We start from the raw sequence: 14,551 nt of genomic DNA, 5'->3' as shown, positions 1-14,551 counted from the left end.
GGTACAGATAGACAGATGCTGCATGTTCTCACTTCTATGTGAAATCTAAAACAATCGAACTCATAGAAGCAGAGAGTAGGATGGTGGTTATCCCAGGCTGGGGGTGGGGTGATGGGAGATGTTGGTCAAAGGATACAAAGTTTTCTTAGGCAGGAGAATAAATGATACATATTTGAGGTGATAAATACCGTAGTTAGCTTGATTCAATTTATCCACATTGTGGACATATATCATAGCATCACTTTTTACCTGATAAACATATAATTTTTCAATTAAAAAATGTTGGCTCTAATAACTTGAGAGGGAGACTGAGCACCTCTAAGCTGCAGCTCTGGTGTAAGAAATGAGAAAACAGGATGTTACTGGTGTGTGCTGGATTTCCCTTCAGCAAAGAGCAGAATGGGTGGAGTTTGTTGTTGTGTTTGATAGTTCTCTGGTGCCTGCTTCATTGCCACTGTGTATGTGAAGTATATGGAGAGCATAAAACTTTTTTAGTGTATAACTTACCACAGTATGCTGTGCTTCATGAAAATGGGAGGAAAAGACTGTTGTCATTCTGCATTCCTGCACTTTGCACTGGCTATAGTGCCAGGAGGGGCTTTGGGTTGTTTCTTTTGAGGAGGGAGTGAGTATATTCTAGGTGTGGGAAAAGGGTGCATATGGATATTGGTGGCCAAAAGAAACAACAGTGGCAGATTGCTAACTGCCCACAAAAATCTGTGCTCTTCTGGAGAAGAGAGTTTTACTGGGAAGTAGTTACCCAGCCCCTTGGCTACTAGGTGACTGATTGTTGCCAATGAACTGTAAGTAAAGTGCCATTTACAGACTGAAGAGGTTAAAAAGTAGCTGTGCCTTCTCCATCCTCTTTTGCCCCATCCACTGGCTGGGTTGAGAAGGCTCTGAGGCTGAGAAGATGGGGCAACCACAAGGTGGAAGGAGCCTGGATCCCTGAATCACTTTGTGGAAGGCTGCTAACCAACTGGGAACACCTGCGTTGGACTGTCACTTGAATTAGAAGTACATTTCTTTTGTGTTAAGCCATTGATAATTTAAGGGTTTATTTGTTATAGCAACTAGTGTCGCTGTAAATAATCTACTCACATAGAATTTCAGTAGGACTACTTAGTGGCTACCATATAAAGGGCAGATATAACTCGATTATATCTGGGACCAAAATTAAAGACAGGAAGAGAATATTCTATAAGATGTCTGCATTGGAGACTCATTCTAGTTCTTGCTTTTGGCCCTGGTAAATAGTCTTTTCAATGGGAAATCAGCATTGCTGGGAGGCTCTGTGACGTCACTACTCATTACATTATCCTGCCATACAGGTTTTTACTGAGCAACGGAGTGAACGAGAAGAGCTTTGTGTTTTGCATTAGTGAGTTCTCTATTTCTGCTGGAAGAAACAAGAAAATGCATTTCATTTGCCACTGGTCATGCTGTGATGACAGATAATTAGAAACTTTAATCAATCTTGTTTTGTCAGCATGACTTTCATATCAAAAAGAGACTGTGTTTTAAAAAAAGCCACAAATAAATAAAAAATTTAGGACTGTGAAGCATCAATAATGAATTATAATGATGTTAAGTAATGATATCTCACAACCCTTTCACCAAGCTTTTTGTGTGTATTGAATTCTTTTCCTCCATGCCTCCCTGCATTTCCATTTGCACATAATTTTCATTTATTTATTTGCCTTTTATATCTTACAAATCATACTACTTTATGATTAGAAGTAGATATACTTTTACATATCTACTTTAACTTTCATGTATGTAGATGGAAGAGGGATCAACAATGTAACTTCTCAGGCTGCTTAATCTGTCTCAGGATTTAACACTTTTAGGAGAGGGTTTTGAGCCAGATGAGCCTAAATTTAGATTTAGATTTTATCATTTTCCAGCTGCTTTGTGATCTTCAGCAAGTTAGCTCATCTTTTTAAGTGGAATATCTTTCACTACCTGTAAACTAAGGATATTCTTACCAGCCTACTAACATCATTGTAAGGGCTGGCCAGGTAGCTCAGATGGTTAGAGTGCAGTGCTATAACACCAAGGTTGCAGGTTCAGATCCCTGTACTGGCCAGCCAACAACAACTACAACAACAAAAATTATTTTGATAATCAAGAGAGGTAACACACAAAATATCTGGCATGCTGTATGGTACAGAATGCTGAGAATATGCTCTTGAAAATGTTCAATCTTGTCTACTTCGCCTTCTAATACAGGGCATTTTTCTCTTCTACAGGACTTAGATTCTCTGGCTCAACAATGATTAGAATTTATCAAGATATTGTTTGACACCCCCCAACCCCCTAAGTAGTGGGGCCCTTGGGTATGTAAACAAACCATTACTCTGGGGGAGCTTGCTTTGACAACCCCTTCCTCATCTCACTTGGAGTGTTGCTTTTATGCATTCCAAAGAGGAGGAAAGGAAACATTTCTTTTGGAGAACATAAGAGGTTGAGGCATGAAGAAGCCCAGGGTCAAGGATGACACTCTATAGGTGGGTGTCTGTTGACTGTATCTTGAGGTGCTCTATAGGTGGATGCCGGTTGACTACTTCTTGAGGTGCTCTGCAGGTGGGTGCCTGTTGACTGCATCTTGAGATGCTTAGTGAAGGCTATATCCAGAGGCTCCTGAGGAATTGGTTTCACAAGCACTTTTGTTTAGTTCCACTAGTGAAGGCAACAAGAGGCTGGAGTATGAATGTTGTAGGCTGCACGTGCCCTGCCTTGTTTGCTCCAACGTTTTTATTCACAGTGGCTCCTCTGCCCACTGCTGTCTCTCGCCATGCCCACTTTCAGGCCCAGTTGACATCTTCCTCCCTCTCCAACGTGATTTTCGGTCAAATTCACTGTCCAAGGGATGCTTTTTTTATTCCGCTTGTGACGTAAGTATGCAGTGTATATTACTGCCAGTGCATACTTTAAGGTTCTTTTCTCATTGTTTTATTTATATTTTTCTTGTTTGTCTGACTAGATTGTAAGCTCACTGATACCAGCCTTCATCCCATTTAACCATCCTACCAGCTGACATTGACCAAGGGCCACACCGTTATTTTCATTTATTCTTCACAAAACTCCATGACAGCGACATCACCACAGTTTCGTAGATTCTTCTTTGAGCCTTAGATTTCTTAATAATTTGTCCACAAATCTAGACCCTGAGTCACACAGTGAGTGAGTGAGAGATCTGGGTTTTAAGCTCTGGTCCTGAGTCTCATTGCCCTTATGCAGAGCAAATGCTCTCTGGGTTGACCGTGCCTGCTGCGTGCTTTGTATTCATCAGAGTATCCAGCGATGTGCTTCACGTGTGATTAAAACTTAGTAAATCTTGATTAATTCTTTGAAAAGGGCACTGTAGGGATGCTTTCTAAGAATCTTTCTTCACTTTTAGCTTAATTTCTCCCCTTCCAGAATGCTGAATGAAGTTGAAGATGAGAAGTGATTTGGAATTACACTTCTGGAATTTGTTGATAATTTTATGATAGCTCTTAGGATAAATATGATTTGGGGATCATGAACTGTTTGTGGTTTACTTGTATGAATTGGTTTAGGGTTTGGCACAGCTGCTGAGATGGGTGAGGATGGGATCAGAGCCAGAGACCCAGGGCCTTGACCTAAGTTGTGCTAGTGCTTTCTGAGGATTTTGACATTATCCAGAAATCAGTATTTATAGGCTCAGTAACCAGAAAGTCCACTTAGTAGATGGGGTCAACTTCTGAGAGCTCCCAAAGTATTTTCAGCTGAATTGTTCTCTAGGGGAGGATTTTTAATTATGCCAAGGGTTCTGTTACCAGGGATGCTTCTGTCTGCAGAGTGACCAAGACCATGATCTCCTTTGGAGGCCACAGAGTCTCCACCGTGGCCTTTTGACCATCAGCTGCACCACAGCCTTGTGTGAGTCTAGAATGAGGACTGGAGGCTCAGAATGTGGGTACCCAACACTTTCCCTGTCACAGCCTCCCCCAATCCACCCTGCAAGGCATCTGAATGAAATACAGGTCTGTACATGGGGGAAGAACTGGGCAAACCACACTCTTTGCTACCAAGAAGCTTTTGCTCCAAACCACCATGCAGTCTCCTGCTGAGCCAGATGGGATCACATGGAGTCTTTCTTTGTGGCTCTTTTGCCCCTCTTTTTCTAAGTCCATACTACTCAAGTTTTGGCCCTCTGTAGTCTACCACTCTAGCAACTGAAGACAGGTCAATTGAAAGAAATAGTAGAAAACCACTGAAGAAATAATAGTGTATTTGCCTTTGTGCTGAGAACAGAACAGACCACTCATATCCTGGAGAGAGAGAGAGAGAGAGAGAGAAGAGAAACTGACCCCCCAAAAGCCCAGAAAGAGATAGACACTTCTCAGGGCTGAATGATTCCTCAACAGGAGTTGCCTATAACCCATCTTTCCTCCCCAGACTCAACAAAGTAAGAAAGAAAGAAAAAAAGTAATGTAAAGAGAAAAAGACAAGGAAAATCTACACTTGTGGCCTAATGACCCAGTGAATGTCCTTGTATTTGACCAATGCTTGAGAAACCCTTGCGTAAAGGAAGGGGGTGGGGGTGGTAGAAGGAGTGATGAACTCCCCCCAGGAACCAGTAGTGGCCACTGTTGCTTCTAATCAGGTAAATGTGGCCCGAACAGACAAGGCACCATCCAAATCTAGCTCAGGGAACAGGGTTGTGGTTACTCAAGGTGGGAAAGAGGCAAGAGGGTTAGTGAGAAATTGGTTAAGGGTCACATGGAATGATCACGTTTTCTAATGATGAATATACTAATTATCCTGATTTGATCATTACGTATTGTATACAGGTATTGATATTCAACTCTGTATCCCACAAATATGTATAGCCAATTATGTTTCAATGACTAAAACAACAACAACAACAACAACGAGAAACAAATCTAGCTCAGGGAGTCAGAGCTGCATTCTGAAGGAATCACACTACCCAATTTAGAGACTTGCCATAAAGCTACAGTAATCACGACAGCATGGTATTGCTGAAGGGATAGACACATAGATCAATGGAAGAGAATAGAGAGTCTAGAAATAAATTCACACCAACATGTTCAATTGATTTTTGACAACTGCTCACAGGCAATTCATTGAGAAAGGAGAGTCTTTTCAGTAAATGATTTTGGGACAATTGAATGTCTGTATGCAAAAATGTGAAACTCAACCTAAACTTTACACTTTATACAAAAACTAACTCAAATGTAAAACTATAAACCTTTTAGAAGAAAATATACAAGAAAATCTTTGTGACATAGGATTGGGCCAAGAATTCTTTATCATGAATCTAAAGCATCATCCATAAAAAAAGATTGGTAAATTTGATTTTATTAAAATGAACACTTTTACTCTGTGAAAAACACTGTCAAAAGAATGAAAAGACAAGCTACAGACTGGGAGAAAATATTTGTAAATCACAATCTGACAAATGATTTGTATCTAGAATACATAAGGAACTCTCAAAACTCAACTGTAAGTAAATAAATGAAGCTAGTTAGAAAGTGGGTAAAAGAGTTGAATGGACACATCACCAAAGAGGATATACGGCAGTCAAGTAAGTATGTGAAAAGATGTTCAAGATCATTAGCCTCAGGGACATGTGAATTAAAGGCATGGTATCACACAAGATACAAATTAAAGGCACAGTATCACAGATATCACTACGTACCACAGCCACTCTGAAAAACACTTTGACAGTTCATGATAAAAGTTCCTCACAAAGTTAAATGTACACTTATATATTTTCCTTTTATTATTTTCTTTTTTATTAGTATTAGCATATTCCTTATTACAAGTTGTGGTTATTCTTTATGTCCCTTACCCAACCAGTCCCACCCCAACCCCTGTTCCCCATCTGTAGTATCCTTAGGTTTGTTCTGTTCCTTCTGAAAATTCAACATATTATTATGGTCTTTTTTCCCTTTCTTTCTTTCTCTATCTACCTATCTTTCTTTCCTTCCTCCTTCCTTAGCACCCACTTATGAGTGAAGACATGCGGTATTTCTCTTTCTGTGTCTGGCTTATTTCACTTAACATAATCTTCTCCAGGCTCATCCATGTTGCACTTATCATATGACCCAACCATCCCACCTCTGGGTTATCCTAGAGAAATTAAAACTTGCATTCACACAAAAACCTATACATGAATGTTTATAGTGGTTCTATTCATAATTGTCAAACTGGAAACAACACAAGCATCCTTCAGTGAGAGAACGGATGAGCAAACTGTGTGAGGATCTGATAAAAAAGGAATGGACAGTGGATGCACACAATGGATCCCAAATGCATGTGCTGAGTGGGAAAAGTCAGTCTCAAAAGTTTACACGTATGATTCCATTTACGTGATTGTGATGGTTAATTGTACATGTCAACCTCCCTGGACCATAGGCTTCCCAGATATTTGTTAAACATTATTCTGGGTATTTCTGTGAGGGAGTTTTTGGATGAGACTAACATTTAAACAGATAAACAAGGTAGAGCAGACTGTCCTTCCTAATGTGCGTGGGCCTCATTCAATCAGTTGAAGGCCTGAACAGAACAAAAGTCCTGACCCTCCCCTGAGTAAGAGAGACCTCTTCTTGCCTGACCATTTGAGCTGGGACATGGGTCTTTTCCTGACCTGGAACTCAGACTGAAACATAGTCTCTTCCTGGGCCTCGAGCCTGCAGGCCTTTTGGACAAGAACTTCATTATCGGTTCTTCTCATTCTCAGGCCTTTGGGCTTGGACTGGAACTCTATCATCAGCTGTTCTGGGTCTCCAGATTGATGAATCATCCTGTGTGTTTGGGATTTGTTAGCCTCCGTAATCATGTGAGCCAACTCATTATAATAATCTCTCTCAATATGCATGTATGTACACGTGCATATGCACATGACTGTAAAGAGATAGCAGGAGGGAGTTTTGTGGCTGATGGAAATGTTTGTATGCTGTTTGTGGTGGTGTTTACATAAATCCATACATGTGTTAAAATTAATGCAGTTGTAAACCCTAATCCTCCTGTTCCTCCCCACCCCGAAAGCCAATTTCACTGAGTGTTAATTAAAAAAAATATATACTTTGGGAACTCAAAGAAGCGAAAGAACAGGAGATGGATGGAAGGTGAGAAGTAGAGTTGCAGGTAGGCCAGGATTTGGGCTGGCCCTTGGGGAATGACTAGGACTTTGCTAATGGGAGAAACAGGAGATGGATGTATTTGGAGGGGACAGGATATGCCAATGGAAGGCACCAGAATGAACCTAGGGGCAGAGGCCATGCTCTGGGGCTGTGGTTGCAGAGGTCCTGACTAGCAGGGGACGGTGGCAGAGGGTCAGCATGGTCAGTCCCAAATTGTAATGGGTAGGAATGTCCAGGTGAGACGTTCCTACCTCATTCTTCAGGGGGTTTTCAGGTATTCAGTATTGTTAAGTAGTGATTCCAAACCAGAAATCCAGAAGGATCAAATTCCAGGGGATTTTAAGCTTTTTGAAAACTCCTAGGGGAAAAAGACACTGAAAAAGGGTTTCTTAGATATTCATTTATAAAATTCTTAAGTTTACAAATCAGACCCTCTATAAAATATTGTATTCACTAGGGAAATAATTCTGGGATTGATCTAAATCCTTTAGTCTCAAAGTATTTATGTAAACATCTGTCTCCGCCAGGGTCCCGGCAGGAAACAGATGGCACACTCCAAAGGAGAAGCCGATGAGAGCACAGGACAGGGCTGTTTACACAGGTGTGGGCGGCGGAGGGAGCCAGGGAGCAGTCAAGTGCCCGGGCTATACCACCCCTGGGCTTGAAGGCTCTCAGGAAGGGAGTGGTTCCACCAGCTCCGCAAAAGCTGATGCTGCAGGAGGAGACACCCCACAGGAGTGTGGCCCGACCACAGCCCCGTAGGAAGGGAGCTGGGGGAGCAGGCAGCTGACGGCTCTGTCCTCCTGCCCTTCGGTCTCCTTCAATCTCCTTCAATCTCTGTTTGGCCAAAACTCAAATGGAGCCAGAGGCCCCATGGGTGGAATTCACAGCGGCCAGTCTCCTGGGACCTGGGGGTGGGGGTGGGGAGGTGGTGGAGAGTGCATCTACAGGCGGAAATGGAGAATAACCAGCATGCCACCATTACCTGTTTGGGTTCAGGGGCTAGGCATGCGGACCTGTGTATGGGGTTTCAGGGGTGGGGAGGAGGCAGGGTGCAAACTGGGGGAGCAAAGTTAGACATGTGCTGGCCTCTGCCAAGTGCACAGATAGTCTGTCTGGCCCTGGTAAGGAATGTCCACCTCTAGGACCTTCTTGAGCAGAGCCTGGTGCTTTTGATGCACTTTGGGACTCTGTCGTGGAAGCACTTAGGCTGCTGCATTAATCGCTTGCTGCTAGTTTGGCACCTAGATGTGCATGCCTGGCATGTACAGAGCCCCTTAACACATGCTGAGAGAGTGAAGGTGGGTCAGTTCAGGGCTCACATTTCAGGGAAGGCACTTGAGGCATTGCCTGGGGAACCCAGGCTTGCTGGTTCCTCTGGCTGTCTTTGTCCTACTTTATTTCCATCATCAGAGATGAGGAGAGCAGCCTTCAATGATGGGATAGAGCATCAACCACAGAGAAGTAAGAATCCGGAGAAATTAGGAAGAAGCAGCCCCGGGGACCAGGATGCCTCCTGCTGCCTAGCTCCTAATTAGCAGCAGAGAGACTCAGGGGACCCTCTGGACCAGCAAACGACCATTAATTCCACAAAAGAACATTGCCATCACTGTCACCATCCCTGATGTTTCTCCTTCAGTCCTCCTGAGATGCTTGTTTCCTTGTCAGGTTTTGATTTGGGCACAGGCTTGATTGGGTGACACTGAGAATGCCCCAGAGCAATGCCCCTAAATTGTGCTATGACTGATAAAAATCATAGCCATTTAGAATTGAAAACACCTTAGAAAGCACCTGGTCCAATTTAATTCAGTCTACTGAGAGGAGACGGATGCCGAGACAGGCTAAGTACTCTTTACTGAGCACCTATTAAGAGCCAGGCTTTGTGTGAAGCACTTGGCAAGTAGTACCTCATGGACAGTGCATGTCACACCAGGGGGCAGATGCAGCACCACGAGGCACATGTCAGGGCTAGGAGGAGACCTCACAACTCCAGGCACAGTCCACTCTCTGTGCTGTGAAGGCACCTGTCCTCAAAAGGACATGACTGTGCATTTGAAGGCATGGGCATTGGGACAGTGTGGCATCACCAGAGACTTTGGACTGCCTTCTCTGAGAGGCCCTGAGCAGTCAGCCAGGGCTTGCAAACTCAAAGCAGTAGCCAAAGCACCTGCTAGCCGACGGCTAGGTCAACTTAAAGGGCATCCAGGCATGGTCGGTGGTTACTGTTTCCTGATTAATTTTCCCTGCTGATTCTCCTCAGGCACATGCGTTGAATGCCGTTATTACATGTACCATGAGTCTCTCTCTGGGTCTCTTAATACCAGTGTCACTGTCTTGTCACAGAAAGCTGTCTCCAAATGTCTCTCAGCCAAAGTGTCCTAGTCTGTCCATCCCCTTCTGCACCTTTACAGTCAAACTCTCTGCACACTCCTGCCCCAGGCAAGCATTAATTTGCTTTTTTATCACTATAGGTTTGATTTGTTCTAGAACTTCATATAAATGAAATCATGCATAAAAAAAGGACAGAGGAGCAGCTTGAAGGAGATCCCCATGGCAAGATATAGAACAAATCAAGCATCACAAAGAATAAAAACTTTAATTGATCATAACATATTGAACAAATAAAAATACACAATCTCATTGTAATTTTTAAAATGGGGATTAAAAGACAGAAAAAGGAAAACGTTTTTACAGAAGAATGCCAGCTATTAAATGTGTAAGAAATGTTAAAATTAGCAAAAGAAAAGACCATTTTGTTACCCCTAACATAATATTTTATTCGAACAAGGGTCTTGATAGATAATAAAATTATTAGGTTAAAGGTTGTGGGAGTTCAGGATATTTCCAGGTGCCAAAGTATCACCCCACCAATTACTTATTGATTGCAAAGAAAGAAATATACCTTTACAATGGAAAAATCAGGCAGTCACCACCTTAACTTAGTGATCAAACGTAGCATTATTAAGAATAAAATAACTAATGCACTTCCTGACATGTGGCAATATGAACATACTTCATCTCATATGAAGCTTTCTTGCTGAAACATGTTACTTGAATTTAGTATAACATCTTCTTTGCAAAATATACAGAGGATAGAAGAGCAAGTCAAATGCTGCCATGAGGAAACAGTCTGACAAATTCAGAATGTTTGACCTTTTAGAAGACAAAGTCTTAAGGCAGCTGCAAAGTTTGATCTCATAAAATCAGAGAAAGACACAGGATTTTTTTTTTTTTTAGAGCAAAATAGAATAAAAAGACATAACTAAATTAAATGTGTGAACCTAGATTGAATCTTGATTTGAAACAGGATCTACAAAAGACTATTGGTAAAATTTGAGAATATATTGAATATTTATTTATGATATTCTAGAATTGTTGGTTGTCTTAGGCATGAGGAAAGTATTATGGTTATGTAGGAGATTGCCCTTATTCCTATGGGAAATTCGGATATTAATTATAACTTAGATGATGTCATTGAATTAATACTAAATTCAGTGTATGTGTTAATAGTATTGAGATTATTTGAGAATGTCCATGCTCTTATAAGGTTTCAAAGCATCATAATGTCTGCAAACTACTTTCAAATGATTCAGCAAATATGTAATATACATCATATGCATAAAGATACATATATATAGCCTTGGATTGAATTGTGTCCCTCAAACTCCATGTACTAGAAACTTAACCCCCACTGTGACAGTGTTAAGAGGGCAGGAAATCCTATTGTGGTATTTGAAAGGTGGGGCTTCAAGGAGGTGATTATATTGGAGGACTATGCCATAGCAAATGGATTAGTACGTTGATGGTTTAATGGAGGTCATGAGCATGGTCCTGAGGGCTTTAGAAGGAGAAGGAGGGAGCAGTTAACTCTCTCTCTGATCTGCCATACTCACCACATGATGCCCTGTGTTGCTGTAGTCACCACCAGGACAAGGCCCTCACCGGATGTGTTCCCTGGACTTTGGATTTCCCAACCTCTGAAACCATAAGCAATAAATATTGTTTCTTTACAAAACAAACAAACAAAACCCAAAAAACAAAAAACAACAAAACAAAACAAAAAACATAGAGTGTCCTAGTCTGTCAGTGACAGGCATCACATCATTGCTCTACACCATGAACTTTCTGCTCATTCATTCATCAATTCATTCATTAATGAACTCACTCAATTCCAAACATTGAGTGTCTACATGCCAGGTACTTTGGATGCAGAGATGAAAAAGATGGCCTGTCTTTTTCAAGCTAGTTTAACAGAAAAAAGAAGTTTCTCACAAGGATGTTGGGGTGTCTCCCCGCAGCAGGGGAGACGGAAACAGCAGGGCATCAGAACCGTCTTTATCTCAGCTCCTTTCTGCCTGCCGGCTCCGTTCTTCTCTGCTGTTCACAAATGGTGGGAGATGATATTGCAGATCTGCTGCCCAAAGACAGCCTGGCTTTGCCTTGGTTCAAAATCCAAATTCTTGGAAAAGAAACTGTAACTGGCTCAGATGCCCACATCTGGTTCACCCAACTGTGGTGACGAGAGACCAGTCAGCTTGAATAATATGGCTTTCCGGGGCCCTGGGAAGTCATCCTGTGGATTGGGATAGTGGAGAAGCCTTTAGGAAAGGGAGGCTGAACACATAGCCTGTTAGGGTCCCCTTCATAGTCACTGCCTTGGGGAACTCGCCTGGACATGGAGAAGAGTGAGGAAAAAGCCTCTAGATGCTGTACCGTGAGGAGTTCTGGAAGGGCTGCTTCCCAAGTGTTTGAACCTGAATCAGATTTAGGGGCATACAGAGAGCTCCACAGAGCAAATGCTACTGGGGCTGGGTCTTGACTGCAGAAGGGGTGGGGTGTGTGTGTGAGTGTGTGAGAGAGTGTGTGTGTGTGTGTGTGTGTGTGTGTGTGTGTGTGTGTGTGTGTGTGGAGGGGCAGTGGGAGGTCGGGATGGGGTGGCTTTCCAGGCACAGGGAAAACATGTTGAAAATAAAGCAGCCCAGGGTAGCCCGTCCCTTTTGGGAACTAGAGTATTTTGGAGCTGCTAAATCATAAAATGCAAGGCAGCAAAGGCTGGGGAAGGGCTAGGAAAGTTGGCAAAGCCTACAGTAGGAAGGGCCTCCTGTGTGCATATGGCACCCTAAGCAGGTTAGATTTCATCATATGAGTGATGGATATCCAGCAAAGAATATTGAGAAGGGGAGAAACATGATCTGATTTTCTTATTGGGAGATCACTGTCTTTGGGGGACATGTTGTAGGGGATTGGGGATTTGAGAAAGAAAGCATATTGTTCTAGGTCCTCCAAGAAGTGGAAGCCAAGACAGGATCAAATATGCAAGGATTTTATTAGGAGAAATACCTGTGAGTTTCTGGGAAGGGACCTGGAGAAGGCTGGGAGGGCTGTCAGAGAGGGAAGCAAGGCAGGCGGCAGTGTCCTAGACTGCCTTGTATTCTAAGCAAGGTTTGGCGAAGATGTCAGCCACGGTCAGCCATCAGAGGCATGTGTCTCCCAGGAACGGGACTGCCTCAGTGTCTGTCATTGGTGCGGAACACAAATCGACCAGTGGGTTTCAGGGCACAGGAGCTGATGCTTCCTGTAGTTGGAGGTCTGCAAGGCACATTGTCACGGCTGTCACAGAAGTGTAAAGCAATAATCCAGGAAGATGATTTAATCAGACTAATGAGACATAAACTAGGTCACCAGCAGTGCAGAAAAAGGAAAAGAGAGACATTGGAAGGTATAATCAATTGAAATCGGTAATTGACTGATTATCATTCTAGGGTTGTTATGTACCATTGTGCAAGTTGTGCATTGTACAACTTTATGTGAGTGGCTCAGCCTGTCCCAAAGGTGTGTGGCAGCCGGGGATCAACACTACATTTTATTTCTGTATTCTGAGTGTCTGGCCTAATACTTGATACTTTGTAATCATTTATCAACTGTATGTTGAATATGAAAAATACAACTTCTGCCACCAGGGAACTCATTGCCTGAGGAGGGGTGATGAGTAAGACAAGTAAAATGTAAAGTGGCCTGTGCTTACAGCAGGAGCTAGACAGGGCTCTGATGTTTATGCACCTGCCCAGTGGCTGCTTGGTGGCTGCAGTCATCTATCCTGTCTCCTGAGTCAGTCAGATTATTCCCAGACCTGGGATCAATCAGTCTGGACAAGTAAGCCAGAACTTGAATTTTTGGAGCAACGTTTATGAGACGGGCATAACCATTCACAATTCAACAAACATTCAGAGCACCAGGCATGTTCCAGGCACTGTCCCAGGTGCTGGGGATTCAGCAACAGACGAAATAGACACAAAACCCCTGCCTTCATGGGGGAAATTCATGGAATAAATAAACAATAAAAGAATACAATGTTAGGCAAGTGATATGGAGGACAGAAAGCAAGATCAAGTAGATAAGGAATGTGCATGAGAGTGTGTGTGTGTGTGTGTGTGTGTGTGTGTGTTTCGGGGAAGAGTGTGATGTTTTAAGTAGGGTGAGTAGAGAAGGTAGAGAAGCCCTCACTGTTAAGGGGACACTTGTGTCCCAGAGTCCAGGTCCTATACCACTTTTAGCCATGAAGGAATAAACTGCCCCAGAGCCTGGGGAAAGAGCGTTCTCTGCAGAGGAGCTAGAGAATGCAAACAGAGCTGGTGGCACATTGGCTCCATGAGCTGTGAGGAGGCCCATGTGGAGTGAGAGAGACAGACAGAGTTGTAGGAGATGAGGTCAGAGGAAAGAAGGCAGGGGTCAATCAGATGGCTTGTGAGGTTACAACCGGGGCTTGTGATGTCGCTTCAGCTGATAAAGGGAAATCTTTGGAGGATTTTGAGCACAGAATGAAAGGCCCACTCTAGCTGCTGGGTTGAAGGAAGACTCAGGGAGGCAAAGGTGGAGGTGGGCGGTCAAGTCTATGGTGGAATTAGGATTTTAGTTCAGAGTAAAGACCTTGAGCCACGTGAGATTCTAAAGTGCCTTTTGAAACGCCAACACATGACTAAATTAGGTTAAGTATGGTTTGAGTGTTAAGTGCATTTAAAAAAGAGGCAATTATTTGAAAATTGATCATCAATTTATTGCATGTGTCCACTCTTTAAAAATAAAACACTTTCATTAACGGAAATTTCTAGTTCGCCAGCGATGTTTATGGTAGTGGTACTTGCTCTCTCCTCATTTTAAAAGGAGCTCTCCATTCTATTATCACAAACTGTTTGAACATACGGTCAAAATCCTTGTTTAATTTTGGTTTTCAAACATCTTGTAAAGAAGCAAATGCTTTTGGAAGAGTCTGCTTCAAAGGCACCCAGGAAAGAAGCTGCAGATTGTGCAGTCGCTGTTGACACAGCATCTCCCAATTCAGTCGTCACCTTTCCAGATGCTACCTCTGGAAAACCTTTCTGTCCCATTGTTTGAGAGTAATGTTGCCTTCTTATCTT

The sequence above is a fragment of the Cynocephalus volans genome, chromosome 3 (genome assembly GCF_027409185.1).
Source record: "Cynocephalus volans isolate mCynVol1 chromosome 3, mCynVol1.pri, whole genome shotgun sequence".
NCBI lineage: Eukaryota > Metazoa > Chordata > Mammalia > Dermoptera > Cynocephalidae > Cynocephalus > Cynocephalus volans.
Note: the sequence above shows the minus strand (reverse complement) of the source record.